Source organism: Rhinoderma darwinii, chromosome 1 (assembly GCF_050947455.1).
Source record: "Rhinoderma darwinii isolate aRhiDar2 chromosome 1, aRhiDar2.hap1, whole genome shotgun sequence".
In the NCBI taxonomy this organism is placed as follows: Eukaryota; Metazoa; Chordata; class Amphibia; order Anura; family Rhinodermatidae; genus Rhinoderma; species Rhinoderma darwinii.
In genome coordinates this window covers 441,126,529-441,143,503 of record NC_134687.1, presented here as the reverse complement: position 1 = coordinate 441,143,503, position 16,975 = coordinate 441,126,529, and the positions used below count along the sequence as shown (strand labels likewise).

The following is a 16,975-nucleotide window of genomic DNA, read 5'->3' as shown; positions in this document are numbered from 1 at the left end:
ACTGTACCAGAGCGGCACCTGTTAAAGTAAAGGTTATAGACTATGTAAACCTTTGAAAGGGATTCTTTTTTTTAATAAAAAGCCAATCAGTGTGTTTGGTGCAACTTTATAATTAGTTTTCATTAAAAATTCTCTATGCGGAGCAGCTGTATCGTTCGATTAATCCTGTTCCCGTCAGGTCCGCGGGACTGACGGGTTCAGTGGAATGGGGTCCTGTGTGTCTCTGACACGCAGGATTCACATGTAATCTATCACATTTAAGTTCATAACTTAGATGTGATCGATTACATGTGGATCCTGCGTGTCAGAGATACGCAGGACCCGTTAACAATGAACCCGTCAGGTCTGCGGGACTGATGGATTCAGGTCTTAGTGAACGATACAGCTGCTCTGTATACCGAATACAGAGCAGCTGTATCTCAATAAATAAAAATAAATTTTTATAAAGTTTCACCAAACACACAGATTGACACATATATATATATATAATGTCTGTGGCAATAAACATGGATGCTCTAGCTGGGAGGAAGGCTGTCAGACTCATACAAGAAAACAGATGTGCAACATATAACAGATACCTGAATCAGGAAGCAATTCATTTCATCCTCTCAACTTACAGCACAATGTATGGGTATAGACAAAGTGGTGCAACAAAGTATCAAGTAGGTGGTAAATAAATAAAGGTGTATATATATATATATATATATATATATATATATATATATATATATATATATATATATATATATATAAAAACACTATCCTACATATCGATTACTCCTTCAAGTTCCACCTATACTTCTGCCCCCCAAATAAAAAGAAAGACTAATTATTTGTATCCTGACCCCTGCATTGTGGTCATCTTTTTCTCAGAAATCCTGAGTACTGGAAGGTTTATGGCATGTCACATGTCAAATACTTTTCCAGACCGATGTGTGACACAACACCGGTTTAAAGCATTGTCACCCACTTCCTGCTATGCTTGTTGCCAGGAAACTGCCCATACCATATCCTAGTGTTGGTTAATATAAAAAATATGCCCTTGGAGCGCTCCCTATTGAATAATTACAATGAAAATATGTTGACTATGTATAATGAAGATTATCATTATTATTATGAAACCCCAGATTTTTGCTTGTGTCTTTGCCTGACTAGAACCAAGCATGCAAAGAATATATTACAGACGGTATTACATTTACAGATTTCATTATTATATTTGCACAATTGGATGAGTCCTGAATATCTGCAACAATATAGAAACCTGATTTTCGCCATCTATTTTTTTTTATGCACGGGCTTAGCAAACATGTTATAAATGAGACTTCTAATAAATTGAATTCAAGTGTGCTACATATTATTTGGTTCCGCCACATGCTATTGATCAAATGATGCTGTGGTATTCATGAAATGTAATAATAAACGTGTCTAGGAATATTAGTAGCACAGAGATTTTTATTAATATCAGTCTTTGTTTCCTTCAGCTTGCTTAGACCAAGAATATTTGGCTGCTTTTAATTCCATTGGGGTTTGGGAAAGCTGTGTGTTTTTGTATTTGTGTGTGTCCGTCTGCTCTATAATTTGGGTTGAATGAATATCATACATTCTATCATATTTTTGGTACAATTTTTCTTTTTTTAATTAAATTCATATTTTCATATTTAAACACTGTTTAATACTGTACAGTATGTCTTATATTGAACTGTTAGGGAGGTTATTGTTAGTAGGAATTTAAAGAGATTTTCCCAGATTTTTCAATGATGGCCTATCAATATATGATGTGTCCGTCCCTTTTCCTGGGAACCCAGTTGTTTAGCTCTGCTTGTTCAGATTGACTACTAGGCATAAGCACAAGCCCACCACAAGATCACCAAGAAATCAGTGCATGGAGCGTTCATTTCCGTTAAATTAAGAACAAAATGATCATGAAATATAAGCAACTAAACCAACAAGTTAACTGTTATACAAACAGTGAGGAAGATGAGCCTCAGAGGGAATGTAGAACATAGAGATTCACATTAAGGCCTTATATACATGAGCGTGTTAAACGTCTGTGGGACGGCCGTTAAAACAGCGGCCGTCCCACGGACCTATGTAATTCAATGTGGACGTTCACACAGCCGTTGTTTCAACGGACCGTGTGGAGGGTCCGTGCGAAAATAGGACATGTCCTATCTTTTCACGCGTCACGCATCCCTCCATAGACTCTCAACTATGGTGGATGCGTGACATCGTGTCCCGCAGCGCTGACCACGGATGCACCTCGGACGTGAAAAACTGCAGTTTTTCTTGTCTGAGATGCGCAGCGCTCATGTGAATCAGGCCTAAAGCAGCCACTAGTTTGGCCAAGTTCGATACCGTCCTGTGACTTCTATTACTAAACAGACACTAGAAATAAGAAATGAGAGGCTCTTGATAGAGAGCAATCTCGGTGAATTCAAAGGACACATTATTAAGGTGGAACTGTCAAACCCGTGATTTTAATGAAAGTAGCTACTTCAGTTAAATTGTCTTCTAATTGAGGAAAATATTAAACAACTCGCTGCCTATTCTTCAATTCCAATGCTGTGCGACAATTGGTAATTATTATGATGTTGCAGTTGCCACTGTGCATATTTATGAGTGGTCTAGCTCTACTGCCTTCAAAAGTCCTGCATATAAGTGCTAAAACTACTGTCTCTATAGGAGGCACAGACTGGCCATTAACAAATTTAAGTTAAAATGTCTTGCCACAGTGTATTTAATGCATTAGTAGTCAAAAGATTGCTAACAAAAGGATCCCAAGACATATGGACTACCGTTGCATACGATTATCTGTACTTTTTGCAGGACAGTTTTATTAGTGCTAACCACTACAGTGCCATCTGTCACCCATAGGCTACCATGTTAAAAAAAAGTATACGTTTAAAGTATATACGTTATTTTACTGAACTATGGAGTGGAGTGCCGTAGTCTAATATGATGTGGACATATACTCCCTTAGAAGTAATGCTTCTAGGGGAGAATAGTTCAGCAATCGGGCATCCGATTGAACTTGGTACGATTTTTCTGTTGGATTCCCTATAATATCAGAGGCATAGAGGTACAAGATGGCCCAATAAAAGTCAGAGCCAAATTATAGCTCCGTTCAACTGGGAGGTTGGGAGTCGTAACATGCTTATGTGCTCGAGGCCTTACTAGTAAGCCTAAGTGGTATGTGTCATGTTGGGTTTGTGGACCCACTGGGCCGTACCACCTTGGCGGTATGGCAGCTGGCCAACAGGGTGCAGGTTACAGTCTATAGTTCGTATAGTGTACCTGTGTCAGCTCGGACAGTAGCAAGGCAGGCTCGGCTGGGACTAGGCAGCAGGTAGACCTCAGGCGTGGTGAAGCAGGACAGGCGTGTTATACAGCACAGCACGACTTCAACTCAGCACGGCACTAGACCAGGATAGCACGGGATACAGGATACAGGAGCATGGAACACTGGGAACTGGGAAACACTAGGAGACCATTTGCATAGACAAACTTAGGGTACGACAACAACGCTCAGGCGTGGGAGAAAGGGGCTGAGCCCTTCTTATAGTCCAGGGTGCTATGGGCTAATTAATCATGAAAGTCCGGTGCACGCGCTGCCGCTTTAAGAGCCTACGGGACCCGGCCGAGGTGAGCAGAAGTGAGCGCTGGAGTATTCTGAGGAGGAGACTGGGGCCAGCGAGTGCAAATCCATGGCTGCGGGCGTCAGGAGGTGAGTGAGCCTGACGGCCTGCAGCCATGGGCATGACAGTATGTTATAGTAAAACCCAACTGTCACTTATAGCATGCAATTCTGTCGGCCATTAAGGCAACCTGTTGTTTTTATTTGTCTTTCCTATTATACTATGGGTCGTTGTAGCAAGTGTAGTGTCTTAATCTGTCACATCCAACTATAGGTGTCATTTAGTGCTTTGGCAACAACAAAATTTGATGTTTTGCATTCCATGTTACCATCTAGCTCTTACCGTACTCAAAAGTCCAAAATAGACTTAAAGGAATTGTTTACTATATAGTTCATTTAGCTGAGCACTAAATAAACTACCGTATTTTTCGGACTATAGGACGCACTGGACCATAAGGCGCATACATAATTTGAAGCTTGAAAGGGGAGAAAAAGGTGTTGTTTTTTTTTACTGTACATTTCCTATGGCTAATATTCAGGCGATGTGGTACAGATCCAGTACCCCACCAGAATGCCAGCCACAGTTATACAATGCATTGGCAGCTATTGTGCCCTCCTCACCAGACATCAGAGAAGTGAAGAGCCAGGGGTTAGAGTTACTGCTGTTTGTTCATTGGGGTAGGAGGCGTGGCTAGAAGCTCCTTGTAGATCAGTACCCGCTAGATTTACTGTACTGTGTGTACATATGTCTGTGTTATTTGCTCACTGAACAGTGAAATTTTACAGAATTTTGTGCGTAAAATGTGACTGTTCCTTGTGCAGATAACAGAGATTTTTTACACACACAGCACAGGACATGCTGTTTCCATAACACTGCACTGCAAAGACCTTTGAATCACGGAGCTCAGTCTCCTGCTTCTTTATACAATAGCAGCTGCCTGAATTCGGACTATAAGACGCACAACAAGATTACAGCTCAGTTTTTAGGACAAAAAGTGCATCTTATAGTCTAAAAAATACGGTATATAATTATAGTAAGTATTGAATCAAAATGTTATTGTGACAGCTTTAAGCAGTGCAGTCAGACCATGTAGCCCTCAGATAAGGGGCTGTGTATCCCTGATCTAAAGCATTGATGGGACTACATTGACCTACACTGCTTGTTTAGTTTTGATCACAAAATGTATTCTTGTTTCCTCATAGCAATAAAGAAATAAACAAATCCTAGTGGTGTCATCAGGATATATTGATAAAGAAAACCAGTATTCCTCTAAGAAAATACAGGATTTCTGAGAAGCCAATATAAAATCTCCAAGACAACAGCTAGCAACATGGCTTATTTTCATAACGGAGCCGTAACACTCATGATGGATCCCATTGACTTATAATGGTGTTTGTCAGGTGTCCGTAGTGGTTCTGGTATTTTTGACCACAGGAATAACGCTATAGACTACATTATTAGAGCTTTCAAAAAGCAACAGAACCCCTGACAGAAAGGCAAAAAAGGTGGGAATAGAGCCTAAGGCCTAGTTCACACAGAGTATTTGTGAAAAAATCTGCCACAAAATTCCTTCAGATTTTGACCTGCCTGCACTGTTCTGCCATAGTTTTCGCTGAGTTTTTCGCCCACGGCCATTGAGCACCGTGGTCAAAAAACACCGCGAAAACTGCTTTTTCTACTTCCCATTGATTTCAATGGAAGGACAGAGGTGGAACTGTGGCAAGAAAGGATATGCTGCCTTTCTTTGCCACGAGTGGCTAAAACCCACTCGGACGTCTTTTGGCACTGATTCCGACGTGGTTTCCGCGTCAAAATCAGCACCAAAAATCTTTGTGTGAACTGGAACATACTAAAATTAACTAAAATTAAGTTGTTGTATAATACTTGCATAACTATGTGTAAATTTTTTTTTTTTAAATAGGCATTCACATGATTATAGTTAGGAGGATGGCACTGTAGTATTCTGTTGGTTCAGGTCTCTTATTTTTAGTGTATTGTATAGGAATGCTGATGCGATGCTACAGTTACATTACATTGTCAGTAATTGGTTGTTTCATTTAGTTTTAAGCTAAAAGCGTTTTTATTGATCAAAAAGCAAATTCTTTCATCATCTAAGTCACTTGGGTATACAACCCGCACAAAATATGAATAATTAATAAAGAAGATTCATTCCCCTGTTAATGACCCCAGTAGCACCTTAGCTGTTTTTATCTGGCAGACTGAACTGTGTGCACTAGAAGAGGATATTACAATTTGTGTTACTATTTTATGTCTTTACTAGATCAATCCCTGTTCTGCAGGGTCACAGCCAGGCCATGCTTTAGTTAAATAAGGCTACAACTAAAAAACAGTAAGACAATGGCGGTCAATAAGAAAAAAAATCCTCATCTGTGTGCATGTCATTGGGTTCTTAAATTTAAAATCTCCTTTAGATTAGATTATTTGTTCGTGTAACCAATTCCAGTTATCCTTAAATCATCGGTAATAACATAAAACATGAAGATAAGTAGATTATTCCTTAGATTGACATTTACATAAACATTGTGTAACTCATTGTTGAACATCAAATGTATATATTGCGTAGATACACCAATTAGTCTTATCATTAAAACTACCTGCCTAATATTGTGTAGGCCCACTTCCTGCAGCCAATATAGCTATGATCCGACACGGCATGGACTCCACAAGACCTCTGAAGGTGTCCTGTGGTATCTGGCACAAAGACTTTACCAGCAGATCCTTTAACTCATGTAAATTGCAGGGTGCGGCGTCAATGGATTGTACTTATTTTTCCAGCACATCTCATGGATGCTTCATTGGATTGAGATCTGGGGAATTTGGAGGCCAAGTCAACATCTTGAACTCTTCGTCATGTTCCTCAATGCATTCCTGAACAATTTTTGCAGTGCATTATCATGCTGAAAGAGACCACTTCCAGTAGGGAATACCATTGCCATGAAGATGTGTACTTGGTCTGCAACAATGCTAAAGTAGGTGGTACATGTCAAAGTAACATCGACATAAATGCTAGAACCCATGCTTTCCCAGCAGAACATTGCCGAGAGCATTACATTGTCTCCACCAGCTTACCTTTTTGCCATAGTGTATACTGGTGCCATCCCTTCAGCAGGTAAGCGCCGTATACGCACACGGCCGTCCATATGATGTAAAAAAATTAGGCCACCTTCTACTATTGCTATATGGTCCAGTTTTGATGCTCACGTACCTATTGTAGATGTTTTTGGCGGTAGAAACTGGCCAGCATGGGCACTCTGACTGGTCTGTGGCTACGCAGCCTCAAGTGCCACAACCTGTGATGCACTGTGTGTTCTGACACCTTTCTGACATAACCCACCAAAAAGAGAGCAGGAATAACCACAGAACAATATGTATACGAGAATACAAAATTACATTTTATTGAAAAATAGTACATAGATATACGACAATACACATAAAATAGGAGAGAAACTCTGATGGGGCCAAAGGCATTGACAAGGTTAGAAATAATGATTTTTATTTCAAATAATAATTTTCTTCTTCAAACTTTGCTTTCGTCAAAGAATGCTCCATTTGCAGCATTACAGCATTGCAGACCTTTGGCATTCTAGCTGTTAATTTGCTGAGGTAATCGGGAGAAATTTCACCCCATGCTTCCAGAAGCCCCTCCCACAAGTTGGATTGGCTTGATGGGCACTTCTTGCGTACCATACGGTCAAGCTGCTCCCACAACAGCTCTATGGGGTTGAGATCTGTTGATTGCGCTGGCCACTCCATTACAGATAGAATACCAGTTGCCTGCTTCTTCCCTAAATAGTTCTTGCATAACTTGGAGGTGTGCTTTGGGTCATTGTCCTGTTGTAGGATGAAATTGGTTCCAATCAAGCGCTGTCCACAGGGTATGGCATGGCGTTGCAAAATGGAGTGATAGCCTTCCTTATTCAAAATCCTTTTTACCTTGTACAAATCTCCCACTTTACCAGCACCAAAGCAACCCCAGACCATCACATTACCTCCACCATGCTTGACAGATGGCGTCAGGCACTCTTCCAGCATCTTTTCAGTTGTTCTGCATCTCACAAATGTACTTCTGTGTGATCCAAACACCTCAAACTTCGATTCGTCTGTCCATAACACTTTTTTCCAATCTTCCTCTGTCCAATGTCTGTGTGCTTTTGCCCATATTAATCTTTTCCTTTTATTAGCCAGTCTCAGATATGGCTTTTTCTTTGCCACTCTGCCCTGAAGGCCAGCATCCCGGAATCGCCTCTTCACTGTAGACGTTGACACTGGTGTTTTGCGGGTACTATTTAATGAAGCTGCCAGTTGAGGACCTGTGAGGCGTCTATTTCTCAAACTAGAGACTCTAATGTACTTGTCTTGTTGCTCAGTTGTGCAGCGGGGCCTCCCACTTCTCTTTCTACTCTGGTTAGAGCCTGTTTGTGCTGTCCTCTGAAGGGAGTAGTACACACCGTTGTAGGAAATCTTCAGTTTCTTGGCAATTTCTCGCATGGAATAGCCCTCATTTCTAAGAACAAGAATAGACTGTCGAGTTTCACATGAAAGCTCTCTTTTTCTAGCCATTTTGAGAGTTTAATCGAACCCACAAATGTAATGCTCCAGATTCTCAACTAGCTCAAAGGAAGGTCAGTTTTATAGCTCCTCTAAACAGCAAAACTGTTTACAGCGGTGCTAACATAATTGCACAAGGGTTTTCAAGTGTTTTCTAATCATCCATTAGCCTTCTAACACAGTTAGCAAACACAATGTACCATTAGAACACTGGAGTGATGGTTGCTGGAAATGGGCCTCTATACACCTATGTAGATATTGCATTAAAAACAAGACGTTTGCAGCTAGAATAGTCAATTAGCACATTAACAATATATAGAGTGTATTTCTGATTAATTTAATGTTATCTTCATTGAAAAAAACTGTGCTTTTCTTGCAAAAATAAGATTAAACTAGTAATGACCCAGACCATACCAACTATTACATGTCTGGGACTAATACCTGATGAACCATAATCAACAGGTATCCCAGAATACAGATATAGAGAATAATGATGCCCAAAAAGGCCACTTGGACAAATGTTAACCGTAATAGCTGGCACCCAGACAAAAACTATTAATAGATAATGTGTTACACAGTATGAGAATAGCCCCCTATAATAAAAAGATATATAAGCTGGATAGCGGTAACATATAAATTCTAAAGAAGATATGTCACAGTGGAAGGGTTAAAAAAGATGAATATAGGAGTAATAGCTATACAAAGAAACCTATACAGTATATAGGGAACAGTGGAAAATGTCTGGGAAGCAATAGCCAGAAGATGAACTCAGAACAAGGGATTAACTTTGGGCATTATGAGAGGCCCTGTCACATAATATCTCGACGCGCGTTTCGCTGGCCTGCAGCTTTGTCAGGAGGTAATGAAATAAAATAGGGGGGCATATTTATAGGTAGAGGGGCTGACTCCAGCACCTGAAAGCCATCCAAATTGGTGTGAATCCGCCATGACGAGCAAGCTGCATACCTGGAACGTACACGCGGCGCCACGGCGAGTACGTCTGACGTCATATCGACGTCAGACATAAGTCACCATGGCGACACATATACACCACGTTCCAAATTATTATGCACATTTTATTTTTCGCTGATTTTCCTAAATAGTCGATGCAAATGACAGTCAGTATAATCTTCAAGCCATCAACCGTTGGAGTATAATGCAAATTTTATTGAACAAATCTCCTAATGATAACAGTTTTTTTTTTAGAAGTAAAAAACTCAAAATGCACTGTTTCAAATTATTATGCACAACAGAGATCAAAACATTTTAAAGGTTGTAAAGAGAACTAAAATGGTAATTTGTTGAATTTGCAGCGTCAGGAGGTCATATTTACAGAAATCAAAAGATCTTTCAATCAAAAAAAACTTAACAGGCCAAGTTACATGTTAACATAGGACCCCTTCTTTGATATCACCTTCACAATTCTTGCATCCATTGAATTTGTGAGTATTTGGACAGTTTCTGCTTGAATATCTTTGCAGGATGTCAGAATAACCTCCCAGAGCTTCTGTTTTGATGTGAACTGCCTCCCACCCTCATAGATATTTTGTTTGAGGATGCTCCAAAGGTTCTCAATAGGGTTGAGGTCAGGGGAACATGGGGCCACACCATGAGTTTCTCTCCTTTTATGCCAATAGCAGCCAATGACACAGAGGTATTCTTTGCAGCATGAGATGGTGCATTGTCATGCATGAAGATAATTTTGCTACGGAAGGCACGGTTCTTCTTTTTGTACCACGGAAGAAAGTGGTCAGTCATAAACTCTGCGTACTTTGCAGAGGTCATTTTCACACCGTCAGGGACCCTAAAGGGTCCTACCAGCTCTCTCCCCATGATTCCAGCCCAAAACATGACTCCGCCACCTTCTTGCTGACATCACAGCCTTGTTGGGACATGGTGGTCATTCACCAACCATCCACTACTCCATCCATCTGGACCATCCAGGGTTGCACGGCACTCATCAGTAAACAACACGGTTTGAAAATTAGTCTTCATGTATTTCTGAGCCCACTGCAACCGTTTCTGCTTGTAAGCATTGTTTAGGGGTGGCCGAATAATATCTTTATGCACACTTGCAAACCTCTGGATCCTACACCTTGAGGTTCGCGGGACTCCAGAGGCACCAGCGGCTTCAAATACCTGTTTGCTGCTTTGCAATGGCATTTTAGCAGCTGCTCTCCTAATCCTATTAATTTGTCTGGCAGAAACCTTCCTCATTATGTCTTTATCTGAACGAACCCGTCTGTGCTCTGAATTAGCCACAAATCTTTTCACAGTATGATGATCAAGCTTACGTTTTCTTGAAATATCCAATGTTTTGCACTAGTCCAAGGTATTGCACTATTTCACGCTTTTCGGCAGCAGAGAGATCCTTTTTCTTACCCATATTGCTTGAAACCTGTGGCCTGCTTAATAATGTGGAACGTCCTTCTTAAGTAGATTTCCTTTGATTGGGCACACCTGGCAAACTAATTATCACAGGTGTTCTTTGATTGATTACAATGATCCAAAGAGCCCTAAGACACAATACCATCCATGAGTTTAATTGAAAAACTAATAATTAAATGTTTATGACACTTAAATCCAATGTGCATAATAATTTGGAACACGGTGTACAAGGTGCTCCAGCAAGATAGCTGGCCCGGCACATGCGTTGATCGCATCTGCGGGCTATGTAGAGCTAAAACGTCTGACAGCAGGACAACAAATCAATATAATATACAGGAAATCAATATAATATACCATAGAAAACTGAAAAGCAGGCTACATAGAACAAAAACACCATTACGGGGATATAGTGATCAACATACACAGGGAAAAAGCAATTAAAAAACAAAAAATATAAAAAGCCATAGCCAAAATTCAATAATTCATACAGAAAACATGCACAAATGAGTGTTACAAGGAAGACCTACACAATATGTAGGACAATGGGTACTGGACCCAAATACTGGGCCACAGCAATAAGCATTGTCACATCGCAAAAATACGGCTATAGTTCATATAACCACTATAAGTGTAGTGTTGGAAGAAATTATATTATAATTAATAATAAGAATTCCCCCAATGGTGAAGTGTTTCACATGCAGCCAAAATATATAGTATAACATACAGATATATAAAAATCCCACAGCCAGACTAACTATCTTGAAATTAGGTAATATATTATAATAAACATATTATAGCAAAAACATGACATATAATTTCAGGTAGCATTTTAGAGTTTTACAGTCTTGAGGATGCTTTGTGATAGTAGCAGTAAGTGGAATAACGATGAAGTTCAGGACTGAAGAAATATGTACAGTTAGAGCCAGAATTATTTGGGCAGTGACACAATCTCCATGATTTGGGTTCTGCATGCCACCACATTGGATTTGAAATGAAACAACTCAGATGCAATTGAAGTTTAGATTTTCAGGTTTAATTCAAGGGGTTATACAAAAATATCCTGTGAAATGTTTAGGAATTGCAACCATTTTTCTACACAGCCTCCTCATTTCAGGGGCTCAAAAGTATTTGGACAAATTATTGGACCATAAATAATGACTGCCTGAAGTCTGGAACCCATGGACATCACCAAACGCTGGGTTTCCTCCTTTGTGATGCTTTGCCAGGCCTTTACTGCAGCTGTCTTCAGTTGTTGCTTGTTTGTGGGTCTTTCTGCCTTAAGTTTTGTCTTAAGCAAGTGAGATGCATGCTCGAACGGGTTGAGATCTGGCGATTGACTTGGCCATTGCAGAATATTCCACTTCTTTGCCCTAAAAAAACCTGGGTTGCTTTCGCAGTATGTTTTGGGTCATTGTCCATCTGTACTGTGAAGCGACTTCCAATCAACCTTGCTGCATTTGGTTGAATCTGAGCAGAAAGTATATCCCTGAACACTTCAGAAGGCATCCGGCTGCTTCTGTCTTCAGTCACATCATCAATAAACACTAGTGACCCAGCGCCTTTGGCAGCCATGTATGCCCATGCCATCACACTGCCTCCACCATGTTTTACAGAGGATGTGGTGTGCTATGGTTCATGAGCCGTTCTAAGCCTTCTCCATACTTTATTCCTCCCATCTTCTGGAACAGGTTGATCTTAGTTTCATCTGTCCAGAACTGGGCTGGCTTCTTTACATGTTGTTTAGCAAAGTATAATCTGGTCTTTCTATTTTTGAGGCTGATTAATGGTTTACACCTTGTGTACCCTCTGTATTTGCTCTCATGAAGGTAGACTTAGATACTGATACACCTACTTCCAGGAGAGTGTTCTTCACTTTGGTAGATGTTGTGAAGGAGTTTTTCTTTACCAGGGAAAGCATTCTGCGATTATCCACCACTGTTGTCTTCCGTGGACGTCCAGGCCTTTTGGAGTTCACGAGATCACCAGTGCGCTCTTTTTTTTCAAGAATGTACCAAACTGTTGATTTGGCCACTCCTAACATTTGTGTTATCTCTCTGATGGATTTCTTATATTTTTTTTTTTCAGCCTAACGATGGTCTGTTTCACTTGCATTGAGAGCTCCTTTGACCTCATGTTGTGGGTTCACAGCAACAGCTTCCAAATGCAAATGCCACACCTGGAATCAACTCCAGACCTTTTACCTGCTTAATTGATGTATTATCAAGGGAAAAGCCCATGCAGCATATTAAATAGCTTTTGAGATAATTGTCCAATTACCTTTGTTCCCTTGAAAAAGAGGCAGCTACATATTAAAGAGCTGTAATTCCTAAACCCTTCCTCAAATTAGGATGTGAATACCCTCAAATTAAAGTGTCTGCACTTTAACCACTTTCGGACCGCCCATAGACTATAAATGTCCGGGCGGTCCGCAATTATCTCTGCAGGGCCGTTCCAGAACGTCCTGCAGAGTTAGCAGGTTTGCTGCTCCCCGGCGGCCTTTAGCTCCGTGATGCAAACAAAAATGGGGAGAACATACACACTCCATGCATGTATACATATTTATAATATTTTTAGGGAAGTTGAATGTGGACTTAAAAGGGTTTGTCTGGTCTTGCCATTTCTCTACATTCTTTCATTAATTCAAACTGTTTGACCACATTACATAGCAACATGGAAAATAGCCGATGCTACCAGGACATATCACGATTGCGTGCAATCTACAAGGACAGTGACTGGTATACTCTCTCAGCCAATTGAGTACTGTCTACCAATAACTGCTACACTCCCTCAGCCAATCAGGTACGGTCTACTGTTACTCTCCAGCCTCCCTCATGCAGTCTACCAGGACAATAGCTGTTAGTTAATAAGTGTACATAGTCGATGTTTGAAGCATTTGAGGGGAACCGGTCACTAGATTTTAGGACACTAAACCACCAGCAAGTCGTTATATTGCTGGAGAATAGCGTCCTAAACATGCACCACTTAATACTGTCTATTTTAGCATTTTGTGTAGAAAGAAGTTATAACACAGCGTGTGCTGTATGTAACTTACCAGAGAAGAGTCCTGAGATGAGACCAATGGCATCCTGCACATGTTCAGTGTTCAAATGAAGCTAAGGCCAGTACACCTGGACTCATCTCAGGACTCTTCTCTGATAATTTACATACAGCATACGTTATATGTTATAACTCCTTTTTAGACAAAATACCAAAACTGACATGTTTAGAAAGCTAAATCTCCACTGTCTCATTGATCGTCGCTCATTTACATGGCCCATGACGAAAGTATTATATTACATACCACAAACCATACCTTTCTGCATCCGGTAGCTGTCAAAAAATCTATAACAATGTTCTATTTTTCTGTAATGCACAACATCGACAGATGAGTTACTCTATACTGTGGTATTATGTGCCAGCTCTGACCATACTATAGCTATGCATATCTGCGTATGACATAATATTTTAGAACTAGGTAGGAATTGATCATATGTGTTATTCAAGTTGTATGTCATATATGTTTGTATATGGAGACCAACTTGAGTCCTACAGCTCTAATCTTATGATGTATACTAGTATAATTTAAAAAATTGGAACATTTAACCATAGCATTTACAATATTTGACCCCAGTGAATTACTGTTGGCAATCTGTTAAAGAGGGTGTTAGTGATGGCTACATGGCACTTTGTGCCACATATTGGAATGTAAGGCCAGATCAATTAGAATCCTGAAATGGGTCATAATCTTAGCAGCAGGGAACGGAAGATGGGATGTTCCGTCACTTTATGCTGCAGTTGGGGCTGAAGGTGACTGCCAGGTTATTTTCACATAAAATTTAATTTGATTCCAAGAGTAGGATGTTAGCAACGTTGGCCACCATGTTATACCTATGACCTTATGTATATTACCCAAGCCACCTTTGTTAAATAAAATCATCTAAAGTTACACCTTTTTTACACCGAATATTTTGAAGTTCATTCAGCACCCAAAGAGTACAAACTTTTGCAATATTATAAAGCCACAACATTTTCCAGCTGTCAATTGCACAGGACATGTAAACTGGGAGAAGACTATTATTATCAGCAGACATTATCAGCAGGATCTCAACACTAAATTGTCCTATAGCCAATGTCGTAAGCAGAGAAGGAACTCAAAACTGTACCTCAAATCATTAGCCACTTGAGTTACACTTATAATGCTTCAAACCTTCTCAAAACCATACCTTTCTTAGTGCCAACATCCTAGCACTGACCCGGCCACAGCCGACTTCTGAGATCGGAATATACCTTTCCCGACATCACCAATAGAGAGCAGAGCACTACTTTTCTCCGAACCACTGCACTTCGTCTTTCTACCATTATTGAATCAAGTATCTGCTTCTTTCCCATATCCCCACTGGTAGTCCCTGATCCCATGGACTAGGCTATCAATCATGCCCTCCACTCCGGTACCATCGCCCCTGCTCCCAGTGGTATCTTTTTCATCACTGATTTAGCTTATGTTTACTTTTCTGATTAGCATCAACTATAACACGGCAGATTTTGTTTGCGATTTTCTGTGACTGAAAATTAGCTCCTTTCATCTGAATGAGGTTGTTTCTGCTGCGTGTAAATCCACCCTTAATGATATTATACTTCTCAGCCGCTACCCTTCGTTGGTGCAGATATTCATTGCCTAATGGTTAACATGGTGTTAAATGATTGGTCCTTGATAAGTACAGGTAAAAGTGTAGCCGTTGAGCTGTGGTCGCTGATTCAGTATGACTCGTACACTTGAGAGTAGTTGTTCGCTTTGTAAATAATTGTGGTAAACCAATTGCATATTTGTGACATGCAGGATTACGGACTATTAGTGATGGGACAGTCATAGATCATCTAAAATACCATCTCAAGATCTGAACCAGGCAACGATACAATAATATTGAGTTCTTCAGTAATAAATTCATATCACTAAGACATCTGCTATTTTACGTAGTTCTTCTTTCTAATTAGGATGGCAAAGAAAACAACATTGTAACTACTCAAATCTCGTAAAAATTGTGTTGCGCCTTCATAAATGGTAAATAGTATTAGTCTTGACCGAATATAAATACTTTGTAGCCACAGTTTTCCAGATAAATATTTTTTAGCATACCTTACTGTTATCCATTTATTATATATTGGTGAGCCACTTTTTAAATATTACAAGACTACATGTGCACTCCGCAGTCTAGAATACCGCCAAAAAGAATGCTGCTGTTTAATCATTCATTCAATGTCATCTTTCTGCATGAATATATGCAAAAGCTTTCTGATAGACAGTGTCCAAATTACGGTTTCCGTAAGTTTAAGGCTACATACACACGTTGCGTATTTTGCTGCGGAAAATACGCAGCAAAACCGCAGGAAATTCACCGCAAAAAAACGCAGCCGGTGTGTTTTTTTTAATGCATTTTTAGGTAAGTTTTTTACGTTTTGCTGCGTAAATCGTGTCATTTTCATGCTGCAGATTTTGCTGCGCATTTCTGTAGAACTAGAGGGATAGAATTTGCATGCAGAATCCCAGGATAAATTGACATGCCACGGTTTCAAAAATACGCACCGCGTGTCAATTTACGTCCCGAAAAATACTGCATCATTGACATGTGATTCCCTGCATTGACCCTTAAGGGGTTGTCTACCATAAAAAAAAAAGTCAATGACCATATTAGGCAATTCTGAATTAATAGAGGGAAGGGGGGGTGGAATCCAGGCCCCTCTTCCAATAGCTAAATGTGCAAAGCGGACAACCCCTCTTACACCAAAATGACCTATTCGTTTCTAAGGGTATGTTCACACACACACTATTTACGGACGTAATTCGGGCGTTTTAGCCCCGAATTACGTCCGAAAATGCGCCTCAATAGCGTCGGCAAACACATGCCCATTAATTTGAATGGGTCTTACGATGTTCTGTTCAGACGGTCATTTTTTTTACGCCCCGCTGTCAAAAGGCGGGGCGTAAAAAAGACGCCCGCGTCAAAGAAGTGCCTGTCACTTCTTGCGACATAATTGGAGCCGTTATTCATTGACACCAATGAAAAGCAGCGCCAATTATGTCCGTATTGGACGTGGCGTTCAAGCGCCTGCACATGCCGTTACGGCTGAAATGACGGGGCTGTTTTCTCCTGAAAACAGCCCCGTAATTTCGGCCGTTACGGACGCTGTAGTGTGAACATACCCTAATTGTTCTGTGGTTTTCTTTCTGAGTGGTCATCTAGTTGGACAAATTGGCCCATATTTATCAAAAGTGCCATTAATTTAGCCAAGTTAAGGCCTGACTACTTTATTGAAACATGTCACGACAAATTTATGACTGCATGCGCCCTCTTGGAGAAATCTGTCACAAAATACATCATTGGCAT

General features: G+C 40.3%; 1 protein-coding gene across 4 annotated transcripts in view; it reads left to right on the top strand.

Moving 5' to 3' along the window:
• The window catches only part of TTC28 (tetratricopeptide repeat domain 28), a 625,439-nt gene that overhangs the window by 373,745 nt on the left and 234,719 nt on the right, over positions 1-16,975 (top strand). The window lies entirely within an intron of this gene.